Genomic DNA, 15,052 nt, shown 5'->3' with positions numbered 1-15,052 from the left:
CCTTCATTTTGGTGGCGTGGGCACACAGCGCTACATAGAAAAAAAAACGCTCCCTTTGTTTTACATGGACAGAGGCACTTGACTGACCTTTCCTTTCACCAACCGTGAAATTGCTACCGTGGAAAGGGAACAGGAATTGTAGAAAAGTGAAGGACTAACGTTTTCGAATTTTGTCTAAAAGTTTAACCGTGAATGTTAAGCTGCATTTCATAAATACAAAACAATAAAAGTATCACAGCCAAATGGTGGCTATTTTTTAGGAATAGGGAGAAGAAGGAAGGTGAGAGGGACTGAGAAAAAGAATGGAAGAAGCAAATGGCTACTGCGAAAGGGAGCGCCAGAGCCTGAAGACCAAGGGGAAGGCACAGAGGAAGATAGTTGGAGAAAGCAGAGGGAAAAGAGGGAGATGAAGAGCTAGACCTTGTTATGACTTTGACCCTTCAGCTGGGAATAGCACATTTTACGTGCTGACATACGCCCCAGATTTCTTGGGTTTGGGGGTGAGTGGATGATTACAATGTTACAACATGTGAGAGACACTCTGACCAGCAAATGCACATGGCGCCCTTCAATCCGGCTCTAAACTTGCTGTGTTCGTTCTTCTTCATTACCCTTAGCATAACTGACATTAATTTGCATATTGCTGGTTTCCTCTTCCCGTTCTCCAGGCTCTAAGCTCCATTGGGCAGTTAGTCCTTTTTGCTGCTGACTCCCCAATGCCTAAGGATGTTCCAGACGCACAGTAGGCTCTCAATTAGGATTTACAGCAATCATAACAGCTTAAAATACACATATAACAATAGGGATAGAGGATGAACTGAATTGTTGCAAATGTTTAGTAGACTTAGCGACTCAGTCTTTTTGGGTCCTTCCACGACTATATAACAATCATAAAATGTTCTAATAAGTAGTGTATTACTAAGGATTCAGTGAGGTAAATCTTGTAAAAGTCTTAAAGTACTATGGACATTTATTAACACTTAACAATTGTCAGCAAGAACTATATTTTCCTTAGTTGCTGAATTAAAAGGACAATCAGAGTAGCCAATTTTTCGCAGGTCAAAAACTAAGAGACAAAATATGATCTTTGAATGACTTGAATCCCACCACAAGAAGTATATTTGGGGATTTGTAACGAAGATCATGTTGCTTAGGAATATCTCTTGATTGAGGATGGTTTGAGTCATTATCTGCTCATGTGAAAATGACTAAAGGTAATATTGGAGTAGAGATACCTCATAGCGCATTATACAAACACATGTGAAAAGAACTCTCTTCCTTATACAGATTCCTTATACAGATATCAGATATACACTGATATCAAATATCAGTGCTGATGGCAAAATGGCACCTAACAAATAAACCCTTTTTTATTTCTTCAATTATAGGAGAAATATGAATGGAAAGAAGAAATGAATGTAAACACTAACTGAAAATGTGAATGAGCTCATAGAATTTATCAAGTATGAACATCTGTTTTGCCTGAGAATGATTGATTAGCGTGCCTACCCTGCTCCAATCTAACCCATCCTGGTTTAGTGTACATGGATTCCGAAAGCATTATCTCAGTGTAAGAGCCTAAATAAAGGGCTTTAGTATTTGCATTTCACTTGTTGTTTTAATTACGAAAACAGAATTTACTGCTGTTACAGGCCTACAGGGAATCATTATTTATAATGGACTGTTTGCTGGAGAAGTCTAAATGAGGAGGGCAAAAAGTCTGTAAATGAGATGTTAAGATCAGTAAAATTCGTGGAGAAATGGAATTCCACATTCCTTGTTGACCCACATCATTCCCCGAGATCTCTCCTTTCTAGACACACATTTATTTTTTCACTTTATCTTCTGCTTCAAAGTTTGAGTGGGTAAGGCCTAAGCACTGTTTTGGCTCTAGTAACGATCTTGGAGGTAAGTAGCTTGATTTAGCTCAGCTGACATTAAAAAAACTTTTTAAATGTTTAGTTATTTTTGAGAGAGAGAGAGAGAGAGAGAGAGAGCGAGAGGGAGCACTAGCAGGGCAGGGGCAGAGAGCAGGAGACAAAATCCCAGGCTGGTTCCAGGCTCTGTGGTATCAGCACAGAGCCTGAGGGGGCTCGAACCCACAAACCATGAGATCATGACCTGAGCCTCAGTCCCATGGTCAACCGACTGAGCCACCCAGGCGCCCATCAGCTCACATTCATGAGGGCACCTCCAGCATCCGAATTAAGGGAAACACAATACTTTGAAGCAGTCTCAAACGTCCGCGTGCACCAAAATCACCTGAAGTATTTTTTAAAACGTAGATTGCGGGGCCCCACCTCACAGATTCTGATTCACCAGATCTGTAGCAGGATCCCATTATATAACTGGCAGCCGCCCTCCTCCAACCTTCGCGACCCCGTGGCCCGGCAGGCCCCGCCTCCCCCCCCCCACCCCCCGGGCAGTGTCACAGCCACGGCCCCCGCGCCGGCTTCCTCATTGGTCCGTCCTGTCACGCCCCCACCCGCTGGTTTCTCATTGGCCCTTCTTGCCACGCCCCCTCACGCCGGCTCCTTCCGTGGGCCGTCCTGCAACGCCCGTCCACACCGTCCTCCTATTGGGCCGTTTCCGCGGCAGCCGGTGGGCCCAACGAGCCTCACGTTGCGCCTGCGCCACGTTACGTGCTTCCGGCTCCTCGGTTGGGGGGGGGGGGGGGTCGCGCGTCGTCTTGGCCCTTCCGGCCACCGGCGCCAGGCTGCTTCCCGTGTCGCCCCTGCTGGGGCGCAAACCGTGGCGACCCGGCCTCGCCGCGCGGCCGCTGGACGTTCGCAACAATCCAGCGGGCCGTCCGTAGATGAGAGCGCGGAACCGAGCGGTGCGCGGACCGAGCCGCGGGGCAGCAGCTTCCCTGGTCGGCCTCCTCTCCGACGGTTTCCGAGCTGGCCCGGCCCTGCTGCCCAGTGGCCGAGGACACCCTCGCAGTGGCCGCGCAGGACGCCCGGCTTGCACAACCCCGATTTCCCGTCCTCATGTTTGTAGGACACTTCCTTCGAGTATTTGAATGTTACATAGTTTCTTTCACGACATGCACACTAACCCATGTATTTAGAACTACTTTGTTTCCAAGCATGTGAGAGGCTTTTATTTTTACTATCTTAAAAAAAAAATACTCTTTAACTGCTCTATAGGTCGATGAGGATAAAAGAGTGCAATATAGGGGCTCCTGGGGGCTCAGTTGGTTAAATGGCGGACTTTGGCTCAGTGTCCAGCTCTGCGTTGACAGCGTGCAGCCTGGAACCTGCTTAGGATTCTGTCTCCCTCGCTCTCTGCCCTTCCCCCCCCCCAAAAATAAACATTAAAAAAAAATTTTTTTTTAAGTGCAGTATATATGAAACTGGTACCTATTTGTTCGGTACCTATTGTTACTATTCTGAAGCCAGGGTTGAAATTTTGAAATGAGTACCTTGAAATAAGTCAGATATTCTTTAGACGTTAAACGCAGGAATCACAGATGAAGTTATGCTTATCGTGTTGTTCAAATCTTCTATAAGCATAAGCATTTTCCTTGCCTTTTATATGAATTTCAAAGAGTAGTATATCGAAAGCTTGCCCTACACTTGTAGACCTGAAGTAACCTTGAATCTGGCCGTTGCTGCCATACATAGTGGCTGTTTCGTCGGGTACATCAAGGCCCTGAAGGTTACATTTTATCAGTGGATTTTTATTTTATCTTTATGAGTTATAGCTCTTTCTCATCTCCCGAAGTTCTATTTCATTACTTTTAAAAGTGGGCCTGGTTTTGAATATCCCTTGCTTCTTGCCTGTATTATTCCACTTTTATTTCTTCAGACTTTCAGCAAATATTTCATAGTCTCTGAATTTCCATATCGGAAATTCTCTGTCTGAGGGAGAGGAGGGGATCTCTTTTGTTTGGAAGCCTGACTCCTCATAGTGTATTTTCCTTCTCAATTTACACATTTATTATGAGTTTCTGTTTAGACACCCCAAATTTCTAGGAGAGTTCCTGGAACGTAATATGTGTTCAATAAATAGTGGGTGAATAGTTAGTTGGTGATAGATAGATAGATAATAAATAATCTGTGTACCTACAGAATTGGGGTTAAAGAGGTTTCCTTCCTGAAGTGGTTTGTTTGCCTCCACAAGGCACTAGAGGGCGCAACGAACCCGCCGTTCTTTAATCTGGAACCTTTCACTGAAATAGACTCTAGGCTTTTGGTGAAATCCTGCTTGTAAATTTCCTCTACCCTTCTCCACAGCTCCACCTCTGAGACAAAACAGGTCTCCTCTTAGAAATCTTTGCTAGATTTTTTTCCCCCTCAAGCCTAAGCTTTCTCAAACGCTCTGGCTCTCGCTTACTAGTTGTCTCCAGTTCAGTTTAAGGGTCTAGAGTCCTTTTTATTCCCGAGAGGCTGACATTGACACAGTGCAGAATCTTAACGCTACTTGCCCCCAAGGGAACCCAGTCTGCCGTATTTATCAGTAGGGCTTCGGCTACTAGCTGTTTATTGTTCTGGGAGATTTGGGGAGTTCTCCTTGGTTTCTTGTGATCTAGGCCATGACATGCTAGAGTGTTTTGGCAGTTTCTCTACTCCTTAGCTTTTTTGCTTCAGGACGGCTTTCCAGAATATTTTGTTTTCCACACTGGAACTAAAATCGCTTGTAGTGTGTACCTCTCTATCCCCACTAATACTTTGAGCTTTAAAATTTGTTTAATATTAATATTGCTACGCTTGTTTTCTCTTGATAAGCAGTTTCCAGGCATATTTCCCTTCATTCTTATTTTCCTTTGTTATGATTTTTTAAATCCATACATGATTTATTTTCAGACTCAGGAGCACTTTCTTTTTTTTTTTTTAATTTTTTTTCAACGTATTTATTTATTTTGGGGACAGAGAGAGACAGAGCATGAACGGGGGAGGGGCAGAGAGAGAGGGAGACACAGAATGGGAAACAGGCTCCAGGCTCTGAGCCATCAGCCCAGAGCCCGACGCGGGGCTCGAACTCACGGACCGCGAGATCGTGACCTGGCTGAAGTCGGACACTTAACCGACTGCGCCACCCAGGCGCCCCTCAGGAGCACTTTCTAATGCACATTTTGAATTACACACAGCTTCTTGGTTTAGGAAAAAAATCATTAACATCATAAAAAGATAAAATATTGTACATATTCCAGAACTCTAATGTTGGGGAGGAAGAATTCCTCTGTCCTTCAAAGTCCTTGTAGCTGGACTAAGAATCAAATTGATGTGGGACGGGTTAACAGTTGAAAGTCAAAATTAATGGAGTACACACACAGAATTCACACACACACGGGAATTTCAAAGACCGGCAAAATAAAGTATGTATGTCGTCCTCAACTAAGGAGAAAGAGGTAGGGGTGTGGGACTTCAGGGGGAGGAAAGGCAATTCACAGAGGGATCAGAAGAGCACGTGTTTAGTATTTACACGTTTGCCCTGCTTTACAAATGGATCGCTCGGATAAAATTTACCTTTGTGAATCACCCTTATTCAAGGAAAGACCCCCCCCCCCCCCAACTTAGGTTCTTCTGTTTGGTTAAGGGAGGGACAAAAGTTTTCTTGAGCTGCTGGGTCTCAAGTGTCTTAAACTCAAAATGTGTCAAAATGGCATAAGCCGGGAGGGTGGGGTGGGTGGTACACGTCCTGAATCCCTTCACTTTCCCCAGCTGAAACTTCCTTGGGAGTTTCATTTATTCAAGGTCGGTAGTTTAATCTCCTTGATCTGGTCTTTTAGTCGTGACCATAGCCAAACTCATTTCCAGAGGCAGTGATCAAGGTGTATTCTCCAAGGTAGGCCCATGGTGCAAATACTCAGGTGTTAAACAAGAAGCATTTCTATGGAAACAAAAGAAAAGCAATGGTTGATGATTGGATCTAATGTAAACCCAGTTTTTGAGTCACGGGATAACCCGCTGAGAAGACTTCTGTATGGCAGAGTTGAAGCCATCTTCAGACAGAGCGAGGGCGGGGACTGGCAAGCCGATAGATCTTCCTAGATTGTAGTTCAGGGGTCTCTGGTGATCCTTTGAGGGGCCCATAGAGCAACCGCACACAGATTATCTGCGCATGAGCTATTAGGGCAATTCTTCACATCAAGTCACTTATACTTAGTTTGCAGGGCTTCGGGGAAAAGGGGAAGTTTCAGCTCTCAAAGAATTCAAAGTCAGAAAGACGAAAGAAAAATCAAAATGTTAGCTTAGAGACTTGTGGCCAGGGGCTGGAGGACGCCAGAAGAAATCACGATCCAGTTCAGTTTATAACATATAGTATTAAAATCTAATATCTACAAAGATGTGTGGTCGAAACGTATTTTCTCTGTATACTCACCCTCATTTTTACCAAAGATAGCCATATTAACAGTATTTTGTTTGCAAAATAAGTCTAGTTTTAAGATATCTTGGCCCGATTATTTCCATAAGCGCAGCAAGAAGTGTGGTTGACGGTATAGACTCTTGAAAACCTGCTTTGCTGGAACTTTTCATAAGGAATCTCGAGATCGAATTGGTAATAGCCTCTCAAGACCAGAAGCCAAGCCAAATGCTTGCCCTCAGACTTTGCCTGCGATACCTGTACATCTGGGTGAATTCCTCTCTTCTTGAGGTCCCCCAGATATCCTGAGGTTCCTGTGCCTGCCAGAAAGTAACCTTCTCTACTCACCTAGTAAGGTAGCTTGGAATTCTGTAAGCAAGGTATCACGGTGATATTTCCTGGCTTTATTGGCTCCATAAAGTCAGCCTTAGTTCCTCAAAGTTGATGGGTCATAACTGAGTCCCTGCACATCTCTCTCAAATACAACAATCTAGTCAAAGACTCGGTAGTATGACCATTGTTCCCAATGACGTCTTGTCATAAGGAGAAGACGTACTTATTGAACGTATATAAATAAACATATTGCCATCAAGATATAAGAATTCTCACTGAGACTTTCTGGATGGTTCAGATAGGGACAAGAGATAAAGCTTTCAATTTGTTCACAGAGGCATATTTTGTCAAATTGCTGAAGTCAGTGAGCTAAGAGAAGAGGTTTTCTTAATCTGGAAAACAAAGCAAAACATTTGTTAAAAGTCAGCAATATTTGAAAGACAAAGTCATACACAGCATAATTATCTTCCTCAATTCGTCCGGTCCCATGTTATTCTTGTTTGCTTGAATCCAGTTTTTCCACTAGTCCTGGAAATTTTTACATAGTTCCGTTTTATGGTCTTAAGGTTACCAGAAACCCACAGAGTTTTTTCCATGAGGGTCACTAAACATGAAGTACATTTGAGGGAAACTTTATAGTGACATCTGAGTAAAAGTATAGCTGTATCTTAGAAAAGACTTAAAATGGTCGTGGTTAAGGATCTGATTTGAGTTTCATTACAAAGCAATTGACAAGGAAACTTTGTTTATTTTTTGGGACATAGAACACTTCAAGACCTCAGATTTCTAGGAGTTTCATATCATTTTAGATGATGTATCTATATGAATACCCACCAACAAGGTTTATCACTTCTTTCACAATGCCTCCCATGTAATTTCACATACTAAATAAGCCTAATTAGTTTAATTTCTCATCAAAAATGTTTTTTGAAATGTTACAGGGGCCCGCTAGAAAATTTCACTCAGATTATGGTCAAAAGACTTCATTTTAGACTATGATTCCGGGAAGTATGTCCAAAAAATAATAATAACAAAAGATGTGAATATTCAATCATGGATTGAATCATAAGGATCACAATCGTTATGAAACGATCCATTTGTAACAAACATGTAACTATCCATTTAATTGTAACAGCAGTAAAAGATACCAGAGTCAAATTCAGATGGTTACATAGTTGTGAGTAAAATTTAGCTTTTTTTAATATTAACACTAGGTTTTCTTAAGTAATCAAAGACCTGATAAATATGGGAAATTATTCTGACAAACAGAATCATTGTTTTTTTTAGGCAGATAACTTAAAAGGTAAAGAAAACATTTGTTCACAATTTCTTATGAAGAGCAGAGCAATAGCTGAAGAAAATTTTGTACTTGTAGCAAAGAGAAAACAAAAACTTTGCACCCACCAGTGTGCATCTGATACTGAAACTTGTTTACTAATTTCAATTTGTCCTAATCTTAGCCAGTACTGACCACATATAAAGTTTCCTTCCGAAGAATCTTTCTCCATAAACCTACAACTTTCTCTATTTAACATTCCGATCTTGACTTGAATGTTCTGTCTTTAAGCAACCAGTCTTGTCTTAAGGCTTTCTTTTGTCTCAACAAATATGTCTTTTTATTACTCATACTTCTTACCAAAAGCACATATCTTACTTTCCTTGCATACAGAGCTGTCATTTCTAGCAGTCTTTATTACATTTATTAGAATGATTTATTACGATGATTAATGCTTAGGGGCGCCTGGGTGGCTCAGTCAGTTAAGCATCCGACTTTGGCTCAGCTCATGGGTTGGAGCCCCATATCATGCTCTGGCTGACAGCTCAGAGCCTGGAGCCTGCTTCAGTTCCGGTGTCTCCCTCTTTCTCTGCTCGCACTCTGTCTCTCTCTCTCAAAAATAAACATCAAAAAAAACCTTTTGAAAATGATTAATGCTTAGAAACCTTAATTCCTCTTGAAAACTAAGTAGGAAGCAATTGTGAACTGTTACACCACAACTCTTCATATTGGCCAATTTATAAATATGTGATATTATTTTTAGAAACATGGGTTTTTTCCTAACATAATCTTTCAGTAAAGCATAACATGTTTACTAGCAAACCTAAATTTATCTTTAGCTTCTCTGTGATAAGGCAAAAGTAGATAAATATGCTCAGTACTTAATATGTCATTATTTTGTTTTATTCGGAACAGAGCTAGATCATCAACAAACTTCACTTTTACCCATCATTTAACTTACAAAACTTTAAAAGGTTAGCTTTCCAAAGATTTTGGAAGTTATTTAGTTTACCTATAAAGCTTTTTACTTTATTTACATCTACATAAATTATGTGTTTTAACAATTATGCATAGACTACCCCGCAAAAACTTCATGAAGTAGGTATTCTAAGTTTTTTTTTTTCTTCCTAACAAAGTTTGCAACAGAAATGATGGCGGTTTGGGGTGATGATGCGGTGGTCCGGAGCCAACGGCCAAGAAAGAATTCTTGAAGACGTCTTTGGTGCAAAAATGTGATTTTCTTAAAGCACAGGGACAGGACCCATGGGCAGGAAGAGCTGTATGGGGTCGTGACGGGTAGCTCATTATATATCCTCAGGTTGGGAGGGGGTCAGGGATAGAGTAAGTCTCTAGGGTATTTTGGAAGCAAGGTTTCCAGGACCTTGAGGGGCTGGTGTTGTGAGGAAAACACCATTTATTTACCATTAAATAAAACCTCAGCCTTGAGACCCTTCAGATGTATATCAGGAGCCATAAGCTTGGAGTATAATTGCCAACATATACTTGGGGGTTAAAGATAAAGGAGGTTTGCAAAGGAATTTTTATGTGTTTCAGGAGACTTACAGGATCCTGGGGGGGGGGGGGGTCAAGATAATGTTAAGCCAAGACTTCCTTTTGCCCCCCCAGCAAAGTGTCACCATCAAGGCTGCTGAGCTCCTAGAGGGAGGTCACTCTGCTGGTTTCAAAGACTTGTCACTAGGGGGTAGACAGTTAAGGAAATTTAATTTTTCATTTGCCTTAGTTTCCCATCACCATGGCAAGCACTTAAACCCCCTTCCATCTTGATGAGGGTGATATTAGGGCTCCAAGAAGTGGCGTCTATAGGTTTCTGGGAATTAGGCTGTGGATAAGATTGCCTTTTTCTTGCAGTTTACTAAGCTCTCCATAAACTGAAGGAGACTCCTGTCCCGCAGGACTGTGATCTCCACGAGTCAACCATCTACTTTCTTTCCTTTCCCCTGTTCTTGGGTGGCCAGGAGTGTCCGAGGAATATCACACATGCCCCACCTGGCGGGGAGGGGTGGGGGGGCATGCTGTGGGGGTGGACGGAGGGGTGCTGTTAGCCTATACTTTGCCCTCAGCCCGCCCCACACCCCCTCATCAGAAATACCATGAACTTACTGGATTCAGTAAACACAAACAGGATAAAAATTTTATATTTCATGGTGATAACTCAAAAAGCACGTCTATTTTAATGAAGCCAACAAACTGCAATTAGCTTCAATACCAAATATCTTCCCAGATTCTGTGAATTTGAAAATCATTTGGATTATTTTCTACCTTTCTGAGTGTTAGAGTGCCCAATCTTTACAAGCGTGTGCCAGCTTCCAACCAACTAAATATTGTACATTTAGTTATATATAAAGCGTATATAAATATAGTACATATTCATTGTAACAATACCATCCAGAAGTAGAGAAAATCTCTCACATTAAAACATACGTGGACATATACACACATATCCTAATATTTGTGGAGAGGACGTTATAGGCCCAATTATCTATATATCCAGCTATCTGTTTATTTTTTTGAAAAACTTTTCCCTAAAGTTTGCCTGTCAGAAAGATTGGCTCCTGGCTCCCAGAGAAGGTGGGGGTAGAAATTTTACATCAAAAGGCAGAGACAGTCTTCTTCAAGGTGTATATTTGGAGCCCACCTGCCTGTTAAGGTAGTTGCTATAGTCTGGGCAAAAAAAGTCATAAATTTGCATTTTAAAAAGGCCTCTTCCCCATCCTCCCCTTTTCTTTCTTTCTTTTTTTTTTTTTTTTTCCATTCAGTTTCAGGAGAGTGTGGGATGTGTTTACATTTCAAAGACATGATGAGATTTATAATTTCAAGGGACAGAGAAAGAGCGCAAAGAAATTTTTTTTCTAGAGTGTCAGGGTAACTGCTATTTAGAATTTACCCTCTTTTAAAAATACAGAACAATTTTCTTTCAATAACCTGATTTTTTTTTAATAATAGCCACAAACATTTTCAAAGGAATATGCAAGATCTGAAAATTGATAAAGACAGGTGGGCTTTAACTTGTTTCTAGAGTTGTGGTTGTGGTTGTGGTTTGGTAGAGATTTGTAAAATCAGGACACGTGACCCTAATCCCCCAAAGACTGGATTATAGCCCGAATATCAAGGGATGGCCCATCTTCTTAACTGAATTTGCTTCTTTATATCAGGGAGAATTTTAACTAAAATGGGAACCAAAAGATTTACACCTTTGTAAAGTCTATATGTAGCCGTTTAATAACCTTGTTTTTCTGGGCACACAATTTAAACTTGGCTTCTATTAGCCCCTGAGTATTGGCCTTTTGCAAATCATTTGCAGGAAGGCCTAGGAGACATGGTGATCATCTATTTCCTCAGAAGGCAAAGTTGTGAACGTAGTCAAATAATCTTTCTAATTACTCTCTAAATTTGGTAGGATCTTTTGAAAGCAGACATAAAGGGGCTTTATAATTTAAAAGCTCTGCTGTTGCCCAGGGGACACTTTTTTTCCCCCCCCTGCAGGGGCGAGTCGGGAAGAGTGGATCTAGGCTACCACTGCCAAGGACATGGTGTAGCAATGCTGAGGCTTGACAGAGCCCCATTACAGAGCCTTGGAAAGTAAGAGCATGGGCACCCCTACGGCCAGTCTCCACTGCTTTTGTTAAACTCATGTCCAGGGTTTCAGTAATTACGTGAGCAACATCTATACTCGGAACCAAGAGATTAGGCCAGTGATCTCTGTAAATCCTGTAGGGAAAGGGGAATTAAAAACAGGCAGATGCAGCCAAATTTTAAGAAGGAGAATTTGCATTAGCTGTGGACATTTCCTTTTGTCTTGTGTCTAATTTCCTTTCTATTACCTCATCAAAGGAGTCACCAAGGTGAGCCATTATAAGACAATTGAGAGCCCTTTAAATATATTTTTCAAATACAGCCAATCTAAAGGATCCATTGTATGGCCATTGACGAGTAGGATCTATTAATAATGTCTTGAAACAAAAAGCCTTTTAATGGCTTACTCCAAGACACAACAGGCCTCCAAAGAGGGCACAGAGGATGCAGACTCCTGATCCAAAAGTTTAGCTCCTAATTAGTCTAAGAAAGCAAAGGTGTTCAACGCACAGGCAGTAAGGACGGTATAGTGAAAAAGATGTCTCTGGTCTCCCATGAAAACATGATACACCTCCAGTCACAGACCCACGAATCAGTGATAAGCGGGTAGGCGCTTCTGGAATGGAACTTTCCAGCTCTAACAAGTGGGGAAGGTTGAGATGACAAAGATTCCTATGGGCCAGAACCTCTCATGACAAACACACCCGGGAGGTGGCACAGCCAGCCAGCCAGACAGGGAATCTGGGATCCCCAGTCTATTCAACTGGCCATCGGCGTGCACCAGATAAATGTACCCTCCAATCGGTCGAGACCAAAGAGAATATTCTCATTGCTCAAAGGCCAAGCTCTTAAGACACAGAACAAAACAAAAGGAAAGTATTAACAGATCTAAGCCGTGGGTCTCATGGAGCCAAACTAATTCCTAGGAAGTATTTGCTGTGGGGTCGGGGACTGCGGGTTGTTTTAGAGTGTACTTCCGTGCACAGTTTTCTTTTTCCTTTTTCCTTTTTTTTTTTTTGATGTTTATTTACTTATTTTTGAGAGAGAGAACTCAAAGTGGTAGAAGGCAGAGAGAGAGAGGGAGAGAGAATCTCAAGCAGGCTGTGCCCTGTCAGCACAGAGCCAGATGCGGGGCTCGAACCCACAAGCCGTGAGATCATGACCTGAGCTGAAATCAAGAGGTGGACGCTTAACCGACCGAAACCCACAGGCGCCCCTGCACAGACGTTTTCTCGAGCTGGTGTACCTACTATCCATATAGCCATTCCCAAGATAACTCACCTTACCGCGGGAGTTTTCTTGAGCCGGCCAGCCCTCTAACAGCTTCTAAGTGTTCAATCCATCCTCACCAATTCTGGGGTGAGGGCTTCCAAGAAGTCCCTTAGCAACGAATGACAAGCAACGTAAAAGACACAGACAAACGAAAACAAAGCCCATCTCTGGGAGGAAATGGATAGGTTACCAAAGGGGACCCGGCCAAATCAACCAAAGAGCCCTTTAGCCCAAAGAACTAGTTCCACAAATATTCTCTCCTGCTAATCTAAATGTCAAAAGAGAGAAAAAGGACGCTCACCACTCTTGCTCCATCAGACTCCACAGACAGAGACTCCAAGAGGCTGACGTGGTAAGAAATGTGACCTTCCAGCTACATGTCGGATGACCCAAGGATCTCTAAGCTGCTGCAGTGTCTAGGACAAACAGTGTCCAGTGAGTTAAAGTACCCTGCAGACTATGCCAGCCTTTGGGGAGCATGAATTTCTGTCTGTCCCTTCAAAGCTTCTTCTACACAAGTTAGCATGAAAAGATTTACAGGAGAAAACCAAATTTATAGTATACATACAGGGAATCCACAAATACACGAAAATGCCAAAGATAGGCTAAATGAGGTCAATAGATCATTCTCAACTAGGGGGCAGGGGGTAGGGGGTTGAGATTACAGAGGAAGGGAACGCACTTCATAAGGCAATGAGAACAGATGTTTGGTCATTAGATGTTTGCACTTTCATTCACATGGGATGGGGCTTCAGAGCTGACAACCAAGAAAGGATTCTTGAGATGTTGTTGGCGCAAAAAAAAGGTGACTTTATTAAAGCACAGAGACAGGACCCATGGACTGGGATTGTGAGTGACTGGTTATACACTATGGAGTAGGAGGAGTGAAGGCAAAAAGGGAGGCCTCCAGAAAGACTTGCATATGCTAAACAGGACTCCTAGTAGATGCCAGGGGCCTTGCTACTGCCAAGCTAAGGTTGTTTTCCCACTAGTAACACCTTAACATTAAGACACTAGGGGGTTCCTGGAGAAACGTTATGCTCTATAATTGCCTCAAATATTTGTCAATGGGCTGCAGGTTATAAGGAAATTTAATGTTACCTGCCCTCTCCTTTAAAAAAAATTTTTTTAATGTTTATTTATTTTTGAAGGAGAGAGACCGACAGAGTGTGACTGGGGGAGGGGCAGAGAGAGAGAGAGACACAGAACATGAAGCAGGCTCCAGCTGAGCTGTCAGCACAGAGCCCGCCGCGGGGCTCGAACTCACGAACCCGCGAGATCATGACATGAACTGAATTCAGCCGCTTGACCCCCTGAGCCACCCAGGGGACACTACTGGCCCTTTCTTTCTTGCCTTTGTTCCCACATCACTATGGAGGGGACCGTGATGTTGGGGCTCCAGGAAACTGAATCTAAAGGTTTCTGGAGATTAGACTATTGATAAGATTGCCCTTGTAATTTACCAAGATATTTGTAAACTGATGAAAATTCATGTCCTGCAAGACGGATCTCTATCAGTTAACCATTTGTTTTCTTTCTGTTCATTTGTTATTAAGTAGCCAGGAGACCCTGAGGAATATCACTCCTATCCTGTGGAGGGGGGGCTGTGCTACCTTGTGTTCCGCCCTCGGCTTGCCTCATGCTCCCCCATCAGATGGATCACTCAGAAAAATCTTATCTCTATTAATAACACTTATTTTGGGAAAGACTCTACTCCCAATTTAGATTTATCTGTATGGTTAAGAGAGGGAGAAAAGTTTCTCTTGAACCTGCAGAGTCTCAAGCGTCTTCAGCTAAAAATAACCCACATGCCAGACAGGCACGGTAGAGGCAGGTGGCCAGGCCTAACCCGAAACACTATAAAATAATCAGCACTTCTTACACAAGATTGCTTCCCTGGCATTCCAAAACAAAAGGACATGCCTTCTAACATCCAAAATTAATCAACAAATTAATCTACATTGCTACACACTAATCATAATTTGTTATAAAATTTAACGGGACTAAAGCGGCCAGGAAGAACGGGAAAATTTCTCTCCGGATATGACCAATAGGAGAATAGAGCTCGAACCAATCAGGTCACACGACGAACCCACCAATCAGAAGCGTCAAAATGAATCCTACATTTGCATAAAGCTGCCTACAAATAAGCAGGATCCTGGCGCCCACCCCATTTTTTCTCCTTTCGGAAGACAACAAATTTGAAATGCCTGAGCCAGCGAAGTCCGCCCCGGCCCCGAAGAAGGGCTCCAAGAAGGCGGTGACCAA

The 15,052-nt window shown here is 42.5% G+C and overlaps 1 protein-coding gene across 2 annotated transcripts in view; it reads left to right on the top strand.

The window, feature by feature from the left end:
- LOC121020328 (histone H2B type 1-A) overlaps positions 1 to 15,052 on the top strand; it is a 448,453-nt gene that overhangs the window by 375,279 nt on the left and 58,122 nt on the right. Inside the window, exon 2 of one of the 2 annotated variants that reach the window (XM_040460326.1) lies at positions 1,387 to 1,766. The exons of the other annotated variant lie outside the window; for it this stretch is intronic. The gene's annotated coding sequence lies outside the window, so the exon portion shown is untranslated. Of the gene's footprint in view, positions 1 to 1,386; positions 1,767 to 15,052 lie in introns of those variants that run through there. 2 annotated transcript variants of the gene reach the window in all.

The sequence above is a fragment of the Herpailurus yagouaroundi genome, unplaced genomic scaffold, assembly GCF_014898765.1.
Source record: "Herpailurus yagouaroundi ecotype Mexico unplaced genomic scaffold, PumYag 250, whole genome shotgun sequence".
Taxonomy (NCBI): domain Eukaryota; kingdom Metazoa; phylum Chordata; class Mammalia; order Carnivora; family Felidae; genus Herpailurus; species Herpailurus yagouaroundi.
The sequence above is the reverse complement of the archived record's forward strand: the minus strand, read 5'-3'. Positions and strand labels throughout refer to the sequence as shown.